The sequence below is a fragment of the Cryptotermes secundus genome, unplaced genomic scaffold (genome assembly GCF_002891405.2).
Source record: "Cryptotermes secundus unplaced genomic scaffold, Csec_1.0 scaffold13, whole genome shotgun sequence".
In the NCBI taxonomy this organism is placed as follows: domain Eukaryota; kingdom Metazoa; phylum Arthropoda; class Insecta; order Blattodea; family Kalotermitidae; genus Cryptotermes; species Cryptotermes secundus.
The window spans coordinates 1,112,479-1,131,834 of NW_019734350.1; the positions used below are offsets into that span (position 1 = coordinate 1,112,479).

The window sequence follows — 19,356 nt, forward strand, 5'->3', positions numbered from 1 at the left end:
TTCAGTTTATTTTGTTTTTTTCTACACACTATTTAGCAGTTTTTTTACTCAGAATTAAAGTATCACAATATTAGGCCTACAATAGAAATTAGTTTTAACACTTGCAATTAACCAATATATGTATTGAAATGAAACGATATTTAACTAACAAGTAATTATTTTTTTCTGCAAAGAAAATCAAACATTTAAATGTCAAATTTCAGTGTGATGGATGGGCCTGATTTTGAGAACAAGGTTTATCAAAACGTGGTGTAACATCAGAAATGGCCACTCTAACTTCTTTAGAGATATTTAGCCTTGAACGATACTTTGACTTTATAGCTGCCAAAGCAGAAAAGCCTGTCTCGCATAACTAAGTTGTTGCGAAAGGAATCAGTACCTTCAATGCCTTTTGACTCAAAGTTGGGAATTCTTTGCCAATATGTATCCAGAACTCCAACAAAGACAATTTCTTAAATTTACTTTTTAATGAAGTATCACTAGTGAGATCGATGAGTTGTTCTTGCTCATTTACCTTCAGAGATGATGGCCCAAGAGCATTTTCGAATGGATTTTAAATCCAATTAAATTTATCAAAATCATTGCAAAAGTATTTTTCGAAATGAAATTTCAACATTATGAGATGATCAAGAATGCAGCTCTTTATGTCTATTGGAAGCACTGGATTATCAGTGTCTTGTACCATTGACACTAGAGTAGGGAATATGTCTAGCATGTCACTTTCCATACTGTTTCTCCAGAGCTCTAATTTTCTCATGAATGCCTTTACTTTGTCATTCTAAGAAAGTACAGTTGCCTCATTCCCTTGAAGTGAAGTGCTGAGGATATTTAGTTTCTCAAATACATCTGTGAGGTAAGCCATTTTCAATACAAAATCCTTGTTGCTGAAACTGTCTGCCAGTGAGTGATTTTCCCCATTTATAAAACAGAACATCTCATGCCTCAGCTTAAACATTCACTTTAATACCTTGCCTCTTGAAAGCCATGGAGCATCACTAAAAAAAAACAGAGCAGTGTGTTCGGCACCCATTTCCTCATACAGCATTTTAAAAAGTCTAGACTTCAGAGGATGCGGCTGCTGCCGAACTATCAACACTGTCTCTGGCATACGCGTTTTATAATTGCCGGTAAAGGGAATAATTATTAGTTATTTTGAAATTCATGATAATTAAAGCCTGTACTCATCAAAATTTTTCTATATGTATTTTTATTTTTTGTTACTTTTCTAATTGATTTAGGACAGTTTTAATTTTTATCTGTAGTAAAGATTGCCCCCCCCCCCGGGGGGTCGCGCCCCACAGTTTGAAAACCACTGATGTAAACTATGATTTTTTTTTACGATATGCTGTGACTAAATTCCTCCTAAAGGAAAGCAAATCTGCTGCAAACAACTTTGATCGCCCTAACCATGTCAATTACAGTTCCTACACGGATGCCAGAATATGCGACATTGCGTGATACGCTTTAAATATAGCAAACTGGACATCGCCAACCATCGCCAATGTACCTCACAGAAGTCGATCAAGAACGATCAAGAAACATCACCACGGAATGTAACGAGCGGAAGGTCGATTTTCTGATCGATTTTGATCACAGGTAAGAAGAAGTGTGGCGGTTAGAGCAGTTGTACTGTGGTTTGACACTTGGCACAATGTTGTGCAGGAGATGATGTGAAGACTTTAGGATAACGGAAAGTTTGTTGTCGTTGGGTTCCCCTGCTGCTGATGGAAGATCACCAAAGCCATGTATGGACATGTCAACGCAGTTGCTTCCATGGCATGTTGCCGAGAACGATGATCTGGGAAATTTGTGAGTAGCTTAGTGATTAGTAGCTTCTCAAGAACTCAAATCCATGGAGTTCGTTAATTAGTAATGCTGATTTACATTTATTTAGTATACTTTCAGATTTCTGCATTTAATATTTATGATATGTTAGACATTACTTCCGAGGCTTTGTGTTCATTTTCGTAACATTATTATTTTTACGGTGAGGAGTTGTTAGCCCTACGCCCAACCTCCAAGCTGGAGGACCACCCGTTGTCGGCTTTCCGCGACTGCTTATTCAATATATTCGCAGCTTCCCTCCAAACCTGGAGGGTGTCTCCTCTGTCAGCAACCAGAGGGCGTGCCATGCTATGGTGACAAGGGACCCACCAGACATGGTATGTATGGGTGTGAAACTTGGTCTCTGACATTAAGGGAGGAACACAGACTGAGGGAGTTGAGGGGAATATTTGGACCAAAGAGAGATGAAGTGACAGGAGGTTGGAGAAAACTGCATAATGAGGAGCTTCATAACTTGTACTCTTCTCCAAGTATAATTAGAATGATCAAATCAGGGAGGATTAGGTGTGCAGGACATGTAGCACGAATTGGGGAGAAGAGGAATGCATATAGGAAATTGATGGGAAAGCCAGAAGGCAAGAGACCACTGGGAAGACCAAGATGTAGGTGAATGGACAATATTAAAATGGATCTTAGAGATATATTATGGTATGGATTGGATTGATCTGGCTGAGGATAGGGACCAGTGGATTGCTCTTGTAAACATGGTAATGAACCTTCAGGTTCCAAAAAATTCTGGGAAATTCTTGAGAGGCTGCAGATTTAGCTTCTCCTCAGGAAGGGGTTAGCTCCATAAGTAGGTAAGTAGGTATTACTTCAATTAATTTATTTCATACAATATATTTCCATCTACAGTGCAACTTATTATTGTCCCCTTTCCTTCTCACAACATGTTTCGGCCCTACACGGCCATCATCAGGTGTGTCTAATTCACAAAAATTGTTGCACTGTATGGTATGACCAACTTCTCATATCACATGTGAATACAATATCACTTAACTTAAAATAAATGGACTTCAATTAAAATTAATAAAACTAGTTAAACTGTAGTTACAATTTCAACATTTTCTTGGCGTCATCATCCATTTGTGCAAGTGAGATTGTCTGAGGTCTCCTTGTTTGAATTTACTTGCTCAGCAGCATGGGTGATTATGTATTATTGTGTCACTGAATCAACGGCGGTGACTGTGTAGGAGGCTGTACACTGAATGACTGCTTTATCCATTTTGCAGTGCTGTCATCTATAATTTCACCATATCCTGCTAATGAAGTGGTTGCAACCATATAAACATTTCTGATTACCTATTAAGCGTAGAACATGATGACAATATTTAAGGCATGTAATTAAGATTGACCTGTATAAACAACACAGACTGTGTTCTTCTGGGTTATAATTCAGCAATACTTTGGAGTAATCTACTGCCTCCATTTACAGAGAACTGTGAAGCTGAAGGCAGCATGTTTGTCTGAAACGTTGGTAACCTCCTATGAAACTACATGGTGCCAAAACACAAAAGAATAAAAACAAATTTTCACCACTGTAAATGCCTGAAATGTGTGTGCATGCAAGACAGCACTGGTAGTTGCTTTGAGGGTTATTATGGAGTGACTACTCATATCAGGATCTACTTGAAGTGTTCAGCCATAAGCAGACTGTGACCAGTCAGCTGTAAGGAAGTGACTGAATGATGTTTCTACTACAGAGTTTAAATGGCATTTAATGAGAAGGAACACTGGCCATGAATGGGAGTACATATCTGAAAGGAATTGATCATGGCCTGTTTGAGTGTATTGTCACATCCTTTGCCTGGCGAGGCTGAAGAAAATATAGAAAATGGCAGTCAAGACAGTTGGAAGTCTCGTTGAGATTACAACTGGTTTGTCCCAACTACAGGACTGACACATCATTGCTATACCAACTTATTTGGTGTTGATGTTGACTATACTATCCTGAACTATGTTAACTATTTAACTCACCCATGTCATATAGCAATATAGCAATATTTAGAAGGGTTTGTCCAGTGATGAAGCAGGAAGTGAGGACACTCTTCTATACTTCAAATGTCATCTCTTAAATCCAATGAGTCTGTTGACATATAAAGCACGTTATGTAGGAACATTCTTGTTATAATGGTTCCCATATTTCAGTATTTCAAGCATTACTAGTTCTTATCAGGAGCTGGGATAGCACAGTTGTAATATCAGTTGACTATGGGCTGGATGGCTGATGGGTCATAGTTCAAGTTTGGGTAAGGGAAAGACTTTTCTCCTCTCCACATCCTTGAGACTAGTTTTGAGGCCCATCCAGTCTCCTATCCAATGGGTACCAGGAGCTCTTTCTCCACAGGTAAAGCAGCCAGGGAGCAAAGCTGACCACTCATCTAAAACCGGAGCCAAGACCAAGAATATGTGGATCTATACATCCGCTCCCCCACACATATTCATGTTGTAATGCATAATTAGTTAAGCACAAGGACAACTAGTTGTTACTTTTGTTACAAAAAATATGAAACATACTAAACTGTAAAAAAAACACAACCTTCTTAAAGTGTATAAATTTCCAGGTTAACCAAATACAACTTATCTCTTAATTCAACATCATCATCCAAGCTTACATCTCACTAGAACATAAAGGTCCTTACTGATCAGTCCGCAAAGGAAAGATTATTCAGAGCATTCTCTTCGGAGATGTACTCGTAATGCCATGAGTTCTGTTAGAAGTTCACCCTCATTTTGGAGGAACATATTGGCTCCATCCTCAGTGTCAAAGAGTAAATGAAGCAAGAAAACAGCAAACACAAGGCCACAAGTATGCACACCAGACATTTTTTCCACCCTTAAATTCTGGAAACAAACAAAACTGAATAAATAAATGAATAATAAAAGGAAGAATTATATCAAATATAAATGCTAAAATGAAATGGATTTTGAAATACTTCCCTTCTATTCAGGAGCTGGGATAGCTCAGTCAGTATAGTGAAGGGTTGGATGGCCTGTGTTCAATGCCCAGCACTCTTCTCCACAGCGTCTAGACCAAATCTAAGGCCCACCCACACTCCTATCAATGGGTACTGGGGGCTTTTTCACCTGGAGTAAAGTGACAAAAGCATGAAGCTGACCACTCACCTCATCTAGTGCCAAGGTCAAGAATGGTGGAGCCATTCCTCCACTCCCCCATTATGTCTTCATGACACAGCGCTTAACTGATTAAGCACAGGGCCATCTTTACATTTGCCCTTCTATTCAGAGTACTTCAGGGTGATCTGTGAAAATTGCAGTCTCAGGTGAATTTTGTGGTGACCCCCACCCCCAAGAAAACTGGTAGTTGTCTTTTGGAGTAAGTTTTGGCAATGCCCATTATGAAGATTACTACCTGTTGGGACATGACACGGTTTAGTCTGGTAGAAATTCATTGAAGTCCTGCTGGCTGTTTGCTGGTTGCTTTATTTACTGTTTTACTGTGAAGATGGAGCAGTATGTCCCCATAATGTTGGTGGACTTCCACTGGACAGCACACAATCACGTGCCAGAACATAGCACTCTTCTCTGTAGTGTAATTTCCACTCTGTCATATGAAGATTTTGTTAATTTTAAATTATTTTGTAATGTGTTTTATTTCTGGATGTCAGTAGTCACAAAAATAACAAGAAATTTTGGGAATAACTCATCATCTACTTTCCTTCCACTAGAATTTCAATATTTGATATGACAAGTAGAAAAAACTTTAGAATATATATGCAGTGAAGTCAATAAAACAATACTATTTGATAGGCTGAAATATTTGTATTACTAATGGGAGGATTTATGAAGTATGCTGTTGAGGTGGCCTCAGGTGGTATGATACATATACTGAGTTCCATAGAGATTGATTCACACATTCAAAATTTGCTGTTGGACACATGCACACATGTGTGCATGCTAGCAGGAAGGTGATTTCATAAGCCTAGCTTTATTTTTCCTAACTAATGATAGTAAGCTAAAAAAAAATTTTCAATTAATGTGATTATATCCCATTACTTACTGTTACACTTTTATCAGTGTTAGGTCATTAGCTGGCTGGTTTCTAGTGCTATCATTTTGAGAGTTAAGTCACATGTGCTTTTTTTTTTAACTTCAACCAGTTGGTGTATTTTAAGACTCATTTTCTATTCAGACACCACTTGGATAAGGTAGGTCATCCAGTTATCCAGGGTATTTCGGTTGACTGAGTAACTTAAACTTGTTCCCACTCTTGCCATGCCAGAGGTCTCCACATTCCTGTCCCACAGTGACATCTATGAGCATGGTAGGGAACTATGTGGTTGACCAAAAATGGTGTCAGATTCTGCTTTCACTCATCTCCTATGCTGAATGAAAGGTTCGTTTACATGCTGTAAATGTAGGATGTGTAACCCCCAGCCTTACTTCCCTTAGAAGTTTTTATAACCCTAATAAACCACCAACCTTGTGTCCATAGGCAAAATAATATTACCATTAGACTACCAAGAGAGAACCTTGATTAATGTTATGAGATATAATGTTTAACATCACACAGTATTCATACTGTCTTTTAATGAATAAAAGGAATAAATACAGTGGGAAGCTAGTGCATTATTAGAAGATGTATTGAAATCTATACATGGTGAATTAATTTGTTGATATAACTTCTTTATTAAGACCATCACAACACAGCTATATCAAGGTCATATGTATATTTATATATTATAACACAACAGGATGCATGAAATGAAAATTAATTTGTTCATGTTTTGTTATTGTTGTTTATCATTTTGTTTATGTAGACCACTGTGGGTTTCGAGGTAACAGATCAACTACAGATCAGATCTTTTGTATTGGTCAGATATTGGAGAAAAAATGGGAGTACAATGAGACAGTACATCAACTATTCATAAACTTCAAGAAAGCCTATGATTCAGTTAGGAGGGAAGTGTTGTACAATATTCCGATAGAGTTTGGGATACCCATGAAACTGGTAGTTAGGTTGATTAAAATGTGTTTAAACGAAACGTATAGTAAAGTCCGTGTAGCTAAACATTTGGCTGATAAATTTCCTATCCAGAATGGTTTGAAGAAGAGAGATGCTTTATCGCCACTCCTTTTCAACTTTACTTTAGAATATGCCATTAGGAAGGTCCGGGGAAACCAGGTGGGACTGAAATTAAATGGGACACATAAGCTGTTGGCCTATGCCAATGATGTGAATCTACTGGGTGATAATGTAGATAACATAAAGAAAAACACACAAACTTAAATTGACGCAAGTAAAGAGGTTGGTCTAGAAGTGAACACTGAGAAAACTAGGTATATGTTACTGTCTCGTCACCAAAATGCAGTGCAAAATCATGGTATAAAGATAGGTAACAGATGTTTTGAAAATGTGGTACAATTCAGATATTTGGGAACAACAACAACAGGTCGAAACCTGATTCAGGAGGAAATTAAGAGGAGATTGAACTCGGGTAATGCTTGCTACCATTCAGTCCAGAACCTTTTTTCTTCTCGTCACCTGTCCAAGAACATAAAAATTAGAATATACAAAACTATAATTTTGCCTTTGGTTCTGTATGGGTGTGAAACTTGGTCTCTGACATTAAGGGAGGGACATAGACTGAGGGTGTTTGAGAACAGGGTGTTGAGGAGAATATTTGGACCGAAGAGAGATGAAGTGACAGGAGGTTGGAGAAAACTGCATAATGAGGAGCTTCATAACTTGTACTCTTCTCCAAGTATAATTAGATTGATCAAGTCAAAGAGGATGAGGTGGGCAGGGCATGTAGCACGAATGGGGGAGACGAATGCGTATAGGATATTGGTGGGAAAGCCAGAAGGAAAGAGACCACTGGGAAGACCAAGGCGTAGGTGTGTGGACAATATTAGAATGGATCTTAGAGAGACAGGATGGGATGGTGTGGATTGGATAGTTCTGGCTCAGGATAGGGACCAGTGGAGGGTTCTTATGAACACTGTAATGAACTTTTGGTTTCCATAAAATGCTGGGAAATTCTTGAGTAGCTGCAGAATTGGCAGCTCCTCTAGAAGGGCTCAGCTCCATGAGTAAGTAAGTAAGTTATGTAGAACACATACACAGAACGATAAGCAACACTACTACACAGGCAGGGTGAAGAACTTACAGTCAAAGGAGCATACATCGTAACTATACCAATGTGTTTGGGAACTACACAACAACACACAAACTCTCATGCCGCTTCACAATTAAATCCAAACAAGGAGACATCAAACAATATCGTTTGGATAAATTGACGATGACCCCAAGCAAATTATTGAAACTAGATTTTTACTAGTTTTACTGATTTTGAGATATTGCATTCACATGTGATACAAGAAGTTGGTCATACCTAACAGTGCAACAATCTTAGTGAATTAGACACACCTGATAATGGCCGTGTGGGGCCGAAACATGTTGTGAGAAGGAAAGGGGACAATAGTGAGTTGCATCATAGATGGAAATATATTGTATGAAATGATATATTAATGCAACAGGATGCTCAATACAATATTTACTTCAATTGACAAAGTGACACACACAATTTTAATTAAGGAGGAGAAATCATTAAAAGTGTTTTATTTTTTTGCATCCTATTGTTTATAACATCGACAGTCGTTGATACAAGATAAGTTATTTATGACTGTTTCTGAGTGGGATATCTCATCCGTACATCGAAGTAGTCAAATGACACTACTAATTTCATGTTACGAAAATGCAACTGCATAAGCTCCCTGTATAGATATTTGACTTAGAGAGCCTTTAATTTTGAATATTTTGTGCATAAAATTCTAAGTATATACTTAAATATTTAATGTACGAACATATCTTGTATATAAATTCTCACAGCGGTGGTTAAGAAGAGTACTATCTTCTGGAATATAACACCGTGTAGTCCATTGAAAGTCAGCTAACATTTCGGAGGAATATATCTCCTCTATCTTCAGGATCGAATATGCCGAGCAAGACACCAACATGAAAGGAACTAGCAATATTTGGCTTGTCGCCTTCATTCACGCTGGTATCTTGCTCGGTTTATTCGACCCTGAAGCCGGAGGCGATGTGTTCCTCCGAAAAGTTGTCCGAGTTTCAGCGGACTACAAGGCGTTATATCCCAGATGATAATACTCTCAATCAATTTTATATAGTTTTATGTATGTGAAGAGACATTAAATACCCTCTTGTTAGCAGAATCCAAGCATCCAGCAATGCTGATACCACATGCTCCTGAACTAGTTCATTCACCTCCCATCCCAGTAATGGGTTGATTTCCTTAGGAACCATCTCAGGGTTGACCGCATACGTCATTTTCTGTATTACAAGGTACAGCTTTCAACGAGGGGGTTGCTTTTAATGCGATAATATATACTTATTTTAATCGTTTTTTTCTAGAGTTACACTTTAAAAAGTAAACAAAAATGAATTTTATCAGTAACCTTTTCTCTTCGAAAAAAATTCCTGAGAAAACTCTAATGTACAGGCTGAGTTACTCGAGTGAATGTTTTGCCTTTTTTGTAATCCGTACGCTGTATTCCACCATCGGTAGAAATCCAGTCACTACTTATGAAGTACAGGAACACAGGAACGGGACTTTTCTAGAGCTGATAAGTAAGAAAGAAACACGTCAAGAAGTCTTTTAATGACATTCATTTATTTTTCAATTTCCCCTTTTTACGACTTTCTTCGGGAACAGAAATGTGGAGTCTGATCTGCCAAGTACAATGCTCGGAATAAATTGTTAAAATTACCTTGTATATGATCCCACTTCATTTGGTTTACAAATAAATAAAAATTAATGACAAAATAAATACAATTGAAATCAGATGAGTGAATGGTTAAGTGAATTAACGTCCAGTATTTATTGTCCGCCAATATTGCAATACTCTTCCATTCTCTACTCAATTTTAGTTTAACATTATACACCTGACACTACATGTTTCGGCCCCAAACGGCCATCTTCAGGTGTCTTGATATGTTACAAATGTTTTACTAAATTGTGTTAAAACTGCTACACTGTCTTACTCCGTGTTAAAATCACACGCTGTAGTTCTCTTTTCAAGGTAAAACCAGATAAAATCTTTTGAAGTTTCTATTATACCCACGTCATTTTGGTGCATTTTATTTCACCTCACACGTGGTGTCGTCCATTTTCATAAATGTATGTCTGTCCACACACTGTGGAGGAAACACGCAAACTAGGGGCATATGGCAGACATAACTGAAAGTAGGCTACGAATGTGAGGGGCAAGCTGCCGAGACAAAACACCCTGGACAGACAGTTAGCGAAGAAATTTATTTTGCTGAATACTGTCGAAGGAGATGTACACGTATTTTAAGTCACGGAACAAAGCTCGGACTAAAAGGTAGAATAAATTTGATATTTTATGAACGCTTACTTACGCAGGCGTTCTAAGAACAAAGTTGTTCCGTTGTCGAGTATAATGAACGTTATATGGGCCTAATTATAACTACAGGGTGAATCGTATAGAACCGGCCCGATGAATTTGTTAATAATTCCGCAGGTGATGCATATAACCGCTCACAATTATGACATAATAATCCGTGGGTAGTGCTGAGTCGAATGGTGTGCGCATGATCCGGCAAGTGGCGGCCCTTATGCTGCAAGGTCAGGGACAATGCCGAAACGTGTCTGCAGTGCGCAGGCGATAGTCATGGAGTACACTGTTGAACAGCGAGTGTTTCTAGTGCCTACTTGAAAACGGCGGACACTTTCAACACCTGCTCTGATCACGGCACACAATCCAAGATAAGATATGTGTAAATTACTTTAATTACTGTATGGTATATTTTATATTACAGCTCATTTCGTCCGGCCGGTTCTATATGAATCACCCTGTATAATATAGTGACCATTGGAACATTTGAATGAGAATTGTCTAGAACACATGCCAGCAGGGTTGCTGAGTATTTATAACGTGCATTTCATGAATTGCGCTCTTAAGTGTCATAGCGGAGAAGTTGATCCTATAACTTCGCTTTTCCCCTACCTCATATGTATATTGTAAACAAGCCATAATTGAAAAATTAACTTTGTCATTGTGTATGATGATTGCGGTAAGGCAATCACGACTCTATAGTAATTTCACCCTTCTTTGCCCCCGCCCAGTCATTATTTTGAACTATTATTAAATATTTAATTTATTAATAAATAAATCTTTCAGATGTTATAGACGAAATTATCATTGTTTTATTAAAAATAAACTTAAGCAACATTTTAATATAGGACACTGAGTTAGCATTCTTGTTTCATATTCGGGATGTCCTGGATTCAGTTTGTGTTTGGAAACCGCCTGACATAAGCGAATATGTTCGTAATTTTCCTCACTATCTCCAAAAATCTTGTAGGGCAGTGCTTAAAATAGGCTACGATCATCTGTACATACACTTCCCATTCAGAATATTTAGTCATCGTAACATTCCAAGCCATAAAATCTACACAAGCAAAAAAGCGGCTGTGAACTTGTTTAAAGCCCGTCATTTCTCTTCTGATATCCTGTATTCGGATCTTCAGAGCGTAGCGATGTTTTCATTTAGCGTCCCCGCCTGTGTCTACTTTCATACAACGGGGAGATACATTCGTGTGCGCATCAAAATATAACAAAAGTCCAGAATTGTAAAGTATTTAAAATTACATTTTATATTTTACGTCTTCCTCACTGAATGCAAAGCACATGGAAATATTTTAAAGTTGTGTTATAATTCCAAACATCGCAGTAAGTATAGCAAATGGGGCCGCGCCATAGCTCAAGCTGTTAGTCGCTGGCTTCCCACCGCGGCTGCCCGGGTTCGATCCCGGGTCTGGTCAGATGGGATTTGTGGTGGACAAAGTGGCGCTGAGGCAGGTTTCCTCCGAGTACTTCGGTTACCCCTGCCAATCTTAATTCCACCAATTGCTCCACAAACACCCTCACCTATCATCTGGGGCTGGTACAATAGGCCAGAAGTGGCCGCAGTACAAGGACTTAGTCCCACCCCACTAGCAACAAAAAAAGATATAACAAATAAACAAATCCCTTATAAAATTAAAACATTTCTATTTCGTACGAAATAGCATGTATAGAAATATGTTAAGTGTTGTTACAACCGCAATACAATAGACAATTTGAAACACGTAGAAATGGACGGAAGGTTACATTAAAACGGGTCTTGAGAATACGGGGTGGGATGGTGTTTGCTAAATTTTGCTCGGGATAGGGCCCAGTTGCATATCTTTCTAAACACAGCAATGAAACTTTTCATTCCATACTTTTTTTAGTGGCTCTTCCAGCCCATTGAGGGCCATGGCCTCTTATTCAGTTCCGTAATCGTTTTCACAGACGGTAGGATTCTTTGGGCGAGTGATCAGCCCATCGCAAGGCCACTACCTAAACACAGGCCAACACAAACACAGAATAAACGCATACACCAAACATCCATGCCTTGAGTGGGATTCGAACCCACGATCCAAGCCTCCGAGCGAGCGAAGACATTTCATGCCTTAGACCGCGCTGCTACTGTGACCGGCAGTCATTCCATATAAGCCAGTAAACCTCCTGACAAGATGAGCGACTATTAGCTATTGAAGGACACTAGGTCATGAACTTAGCCTGTGTATCTGGGGTAAAGACTGCTCTAGGAAGCACTAATTTTATTTAATTTCTTTCAAGAAATGTTGGCAACCTTCTCTTACTGTCCTAATTTCTATTTCGCACAGCAGCTGCATTACGGGTAGGGAGGAACACAGACTGAGGGTGTTTGAGAACAGGGTGTTGAGAATATTTGGACCGAAGAGAGATGAAGTGACAGGAGGTTGGAGAAAACTGCATATTGAGGAGCTTCATAACTTGTACCCTTCTCCAAGTATAATTATAATGATCAAGTCAAGGAGGATAAGGTGGGCAGGGCATGTAGCATGAATGGGTTAGAAGAGGAATGCGTATAGGATATTGGTGGGAAAGCCAGAAGAAAAAAGACCATTGGGAAGACAAAGGCGTAGGTGGGTGAACAATATTAAAATGGACCTTAGAGAGATGGGATGGTATGGATTGGATAGATCTGGCTCAGGATAGGGACCAGTAGAGGGCTCTTGTGAACACGGTAATGAACCTTCGGGTTCCATAAAATGCTGGGAAATTCTTGAGTAGCTGCAGAATTGGCTGCTCCTCCAGAAGGGCTCAGCTCCATGAGTAAGTAACCCCATTAAGGGTTCATCATGCGACTCTCTCGGGGTAAGAATTAAAACACTGGTTAATCAGAATATGCTGTAACTTATTCCTACGGTTCCTATAAGAAATAAGCATCTTCATCTGATGAAGTAGTTGCTATTCAAAATTACACAGACTACCTGGCCGCTAAACTGAACCCAGGGAACACAGAAGTACCCAAACCAAAGTCTCTGTCCGCTGATGTTACGGATATCTTGCTTGAATTAAATGCCCCATTTAACTACTGCTTCGCATTAGAACAAATGCGTGCATTTTTGGGGGGGGGGGAATAACCCATATCTTTATCGCTTCGTACACTACAACACGGGTTACTCTGCAGCCTACCCAATATAAAGAGGCTTGGCTTCAGTCCATTCGGCAAAGTCCGATTTCCAGAAACCTTCTCTCAGTGAAGGACTTGGCTTATGTTGAACCGTACTTAACCATACGTTAAACGGCAGCAGTCCTCACTTGTATCTTCCTGTAATACAATCTCGGGATATTTAAAATTTATCAGTATAGCGACAGATGCATAGAGGCAACAAGTGTTTGAAGTTCTGTCCAGCTGGCTTTCAGAAGCAAATCGCGCCGAGATTTTAAGTGGTTACGAAATCGATATCTCGATATCGGTTGAACAGTTACTGCAGTTAATGCTTAAATATGCTCGCAGTCGTCAGGTTGCTCGGGACCAACAGCTGCGTCAAGTTATGCAGCATTCTATTTTGACCATCTCAAATAGCATAGACACAAATGTAAAAGATTTTGTTGGAACCCGTTGGGTACCGATGAATGGAAGGGATGATGTAGTCAAAAGGAGAATATTCTCTCCAGCCAAATGTGAAAGAGTCATTAACCTGAATGCTGTATTGAGGACTGCAGACAGTGAAAGACTTGATGAAATGGGGGAAGAGCAGCTTAGGGAATACTTCGCAAGAGATTAACCTAAATATCTTGGATCAAGGTTTCCAATTTTAGAAACATAACACTAAAGGAATGTGGATGAAAGAGCTTCGAACAAAACGGCCCAAGTTTAGGGGCTCTGCTTTCACGAGTAATTCCTCTCATCCCAACCACCGGAACTGGAGTCAAGCCACTTGAATACATTAGCTAAACACTGTACTGTCTTTAAGTAACTATGTGAAGCAGTTAATTGAAAATGTAAATATTACTTTAAACAATCAATAAAGGAACTCATGGAAATGAAATATACAAATATCTTTTGTTAAAATTCTTCACCGACGATAACCACATAAAGTATGTATATAGTATACAGTGTTTCAGAATCTGTGGGCCGCGGCCAAAAACAATCTGAGAAGAAGGTCTGTTAACTTTAATAATATCATAACAATGAAGTGTTTAATTACAATAAAATATACTTTCCTATGGAATGTTAGTTGCATGTTCACCTAATTTCCTTTTCTGTCGTTGAAACCGTTGCAGCTCCTACGTATAGTTTTAGCCCAATTTCCTTATTTTGAAAAAAAAAAAAGAAGATTGAAAGTAGTTTTATGAGATCACCATTCTGTGTGTCTGTGAATCCCCCTTTATCAACTTTTGAATGAATGAGCCAATCTTTATGACACTTGGTTTGTTTATCGTTTCACCTGAGTTCATCTTAATAGTAAATCCCACACATTAGTCTGTGTGTCTGTATATGTATGCCCGTATCGTTTCTAGCCAACGGCTCGATAAAAACGTTACCGCTTCAGCGAATACATACGCAACAATAGAGGAATTGTTGGACGCATCATTTTATACGGTCCATGCAGTATCAAAGGATAGTAGGCGATTTGTATTTCCAACAACTTCTAGGTAGCCTACGTTCCATATTGTCACGTGTAAGGTGTTTGCGTGACTAATAGTAAAGGGTTCTGAAAACAATGATTTGAATTATTGGTACTTCTTTACAATTACAATCAATTATAACAGATCACACATTGAACTCCTTCTGAACGACGTCTGTCTGACGAGTCTGTATGAAGAATCTCTCACTAATCTCAGACTGATCTCTCGTACCGGAATGAGTCTCATTTTACGACCGACGGTCAGTCGGCCAGTCTTTCTTGGCATAAAGCACCCATCTGGGGCTTGCGACCAGATCCCTATTACTGTTTGACAGTTACGGTCCTGTTTTTTTATAGGCGTCCTCTCTGACGAGAGGACGGGTCTGTCTTTTGTTTATGCTGCTGGCCCTTACCAGAGCAATCTTTCTCCGGTCCGAGTCCCTTGGTACTCGCGACCATATTTTACTGTCTGAGATTTGAGACTTCCCTTTTCGTCGCAATCTACGACTCGCAGGGTCACGATGGAGGTATTCGACCCCGCCTCCACGTGGGGATCCCAATCTCGGACTGAGTCTGAGTCCGAGTCTCACGCGGCCCTCATAGAAGACACCATGTCGAACAGTTAATTGTCCTGTGTTATTCTGTTTGTTGTCACGGGAATCTTGTGTTTAGCAATTTGCTACTTGGCAACTTCCCGTTAGTTGCTATTCTTTGTAGCGGGAACGTGATTTCGGAGCCGTTGCTCAGCAGTGGACTTGTGCTCCGGCTCCACCATTCCCGCTTTCAGCCGTCATGTCACAGTATTTTGAAAAATAAGGTAGGCTTATGGAGTCATGCTGTCTGTGTGTCTGTGAATATTTAAATAACGTTTAAATGACCGAAGAAATCTTGAAACTTGAGCCAATCTCAACGGCGTATTTCATAAATCACTTCCATCAGTCTGTGTTCCTGTATGTGTAACCCCTAGCGTTACTAGCTGTCATGGGTAGCTCTGCTAGGAGCTTCATGTCATCGTTACTCTCTCATGTTTATAATTTGTAACGAAATGTGATGTAACTCTTGGTTAACGTGCTGGGCTGGTAAGAGGATGGTGACTGGATAAAATTCGTCTCTGAATAGGTGCAGACTTGACTACATCAAAGTTGTGAAGTTTTCTATAAATTTAAAAATTTTACTCTCGGATTGTTCCCAATTAATGACGAAAATAATATTTAATACATTAATATTTAGGTATATTTACATTGTCTTCCGGTCTAGAAAGCCGAAATTAACGGCCGTGGGGATTAGTTGTGCTGACCACGCGACACACTCTTTCCGCTAAAGTTGGCACTAACTTCGTCGACAAGCGGCGGTCGCTCGGTCGGTATAGCTCGCTTGCGGACTCAAGCCACTGAGTTTGTTTTTGTTTTTAAACCCTGTCTTAGGAAGAAATTTGATATACATGGTTCCAATTATTTATTAGTTATGGTTTACAACCTGGAATTCAAATAAACATTTTCTTACCTTATCCATGTTACTGTTTTACATTCTACAAGGTAACTGACTTGACAGAAGTTCCTTATTATTAAAAGTTCTATTAAAGTTGAAGTTATCCCTGTGCTTAATCAGTTAAGCACCACACGATGAATACATATGGTGGAGTGAAGATATATATCTCCACCATTATTGACCTCAGCACTAGATGAGGTTACTGGTGAGCTTCACGCCCTCAACCTCGTTATTCCCAGGGAATGAGCCCCGCCACACATTGGATTGGAGACTGGGTGAGCTTCAGAGCCGGTCTGGATTCTGTAAACTAGTGAAAAATGCCTTGCTTCTGCCGGCAATCGATTGCCGGCCATCCAGCACGTGGCCCGTCGCTACACCCATTAAGATACCTATTACTAAACAGAATTTCGGGGCTTTTAATTGGCGCTAATATATCTACTACTTCACATATTCGTACTTTCGTCATGTTTTTATTAACAATTGTAGGAAATTTTGAAGTGTCTGACAGGCGTGACCTCCAATAGCATGAAAATAACTTCGTCAGTATTTCACAAAGCTAGAAAGGGCAGCCAGGCTGATGATCCTACAAGCCTCCTTTTCCCACCAAATAAAAGACAGCGGGCTTAAAATAAATTTATTTCAACAGGTAATATTCAAATAAAGATGTACACAATTGTAATACATAAGTTAGATCTTTCAAAATAATTTTGGAATTGTTTCGAAGCAGAATAAATAAATACGTAATAGAACACACACGTCAGGTGTGGAACGCGCTAAAACGGTTACACAATCTCGGGACAACATCCAAAACAGTTTTCAATTTTGTCGGGAATTGAAGTTTGGTCGGGGCGGTAACATCGTGTAAGTGGTTCTCTTTCCTCGTTTGTAGTTCCAATATAAGCGGCGGCGCTATGAGTGATAAAGGGAAAGAAGACAGACGACAGATTCGACTGTTGTCGGCTCCTCGTCTGTCCTTCTATCTGTCTGTGTCAGTCAACCCAGAGGCTTTCTGACGTTCTCACGTCTACTCTGATTCTATGATCTCTTTTTCAACTACATTAACTCCCTTATCCCTTTGACGTGTATCCGCGTTGCAGTCGCTGAGGGTTTCAGCCTCCCTCCTTCCTTCCGCTGCCACAATCTATTACATTCCCTTAGACCGGTTTATAACACAAATAGAGCAACGGCAGAATGGAAGGATAGACTGTTTAAAGGAATCACTAGAGGCAGTAGACGGGGGATCAGATTCACCTGAAATAATATTCCCGTCAATAAAATACTATCCTCACGAAAAGCGGAGATAGCACCACAAAAGCACTGTTATAACCTCTCTGAATACCTGCACCTTCGATTTATTTTCTACCCACAAGTGTCGCAGCTACAGTGACTTCCTCTGTCTCTCTCTGTGGCTGTACAGCCTTTTGGATCTCGGTCGCTTTTTCAGTTTCTAAATCCTGTACACAGTCTGTAGGACTCCTTAGATGGGCGATTAGGCAGTCGTAAGGCCACTTCCTCCACATAGAACAACACAGAATAAACGTACACAAATATCCATGCCTCGAGTGAGATTCGAACCCACGATCCCAGTGTTTAAGCGGGCGAAGACGGTTCGTGCCTCAGACCGAGCCCCCACTCTAATAGGCATGTAGCTTTCTCTGTAGTATTAAATTCAGCTGACTGACAAATGCTGTTAAATTAGTTTGATTGCAATTCAGCACTTAACATTATTGAGCATGGACCTTCTTGAGAAGCTCAGCTAGTGAAGACATTTCCAGCTTTCCAAGGAACAAACAAGGGCTATTACCGTTTTCACATTAGTCCACTACTAAAATCTATCATATGCCAGTTGAATCCAGTCCATATCCTTACTACTCACTATTTTGAGTTTAGTTTTTATGTTATACTTTCAAATATCTCAAGTAGCACCTTTGTTATCGATTTCTCCAATTCGACAAGAAAATTGATAACTTTACGGAAAATCCGAAGATTTCTTTACTATGTTCCCAAGAGACCGCCGTTGCAACCTCTTCTGAACCAGTTTAAAGTCCACAAACTTTAGGTCTATTTTTAAGACCTGCTTTAATATTATCTTACATTCATCTATTGTTCCCAAGTGGTCTTCTCCTTCAGGTTTGTCGGCTAAAATTTAAAACCATTCCTCATCTCAATGCATGCTACATGTATGACATATATCATTCTCTTTGTCTTATTTATCCTAATAATATTTTGCTAAGAGTACAAATTGTAACCTCCTCGAGGACTACCGCCTTATCGTGGAGAGGAGGTTTGCATGCCCCAGTCACCTGGAGAACTATGCTGGCGGGAGCGTAAGATCCTGGTAGATCAAGCCCTTGCCAGACAGATCAAAGTGTTGGGGCCAGATGAAGTGTAACCCATTTTCCTCCAGGTTGGGTGTTGGGCGTTGGTCTGAAGACCCCACCACGAACAAATTTTGTTACGAAACCGTGGAGGAGGCCAAGACCCACACAGGGTTGTAGCGCCAGTAAAGAAGAAGAGTACAAAGTGTGAAGCTCTTCATCATGCATTTCCCTCAGCCCTCCTGTTACTCCTCCCTCACTGTCCTCATTGCCACATCCTGAAACAACCTCAGTCTATGTTTCTTCCTCTGGGTGCGAGACCAAGAGTGGTTCTGCTTTACGAACGTAGAGCCATGGTATCTAGCGCTCTGGTAGCAGAACCTGAAGGTTCATCAATGCTCATCATTGGGCACGGATGTGAATCATGTCCAATCACCTCATATGCTCAAAGCTTAGCTCCCCAAGATCCATCTTACTCTCATCCTGTCTCTTTCCCTGTCTTCCAGGTTGTTTCCCCATCGAAATTCTGTATCCATCCGTGCATCTTAGCCACATGCTCAACCCATCATAGTCCCTTAGATATTTCATAGAATTAGTAGATGGCATTTACAAATCTTCAAGTTGCTTGTTACGTGATAACGAGCAGTTTATTCGGGCTGCGTCATCCTGGTGAAATATTTTCAGGCTTCATATAATTCATGAGGTTCAAGGTT

General features: G+C 39.7%; 1 long non-coding RNA gene across 1 annotated transcript in view; it reads left to right on the forward strand.

Moving 5' to 3' along the window:
* Positions 1 to 1,289: 1,289 nt before the first annotated feature.
* LOC117282650 overlaps positions 1,290 to 19,356 on the forward strand; it is a 70,903-nt gene continuing 52,836 nt past the window's right edge. The window contains exon 1 of the long non-coding RNA XR_004513473.1: positions 1,290 to 1,809. This is a non-coding gene — a long non-coding RNA (uncharacterized LOC117282650). The remainder of the gene's footprint in view (positions 1,810 to 19,356) is intronic.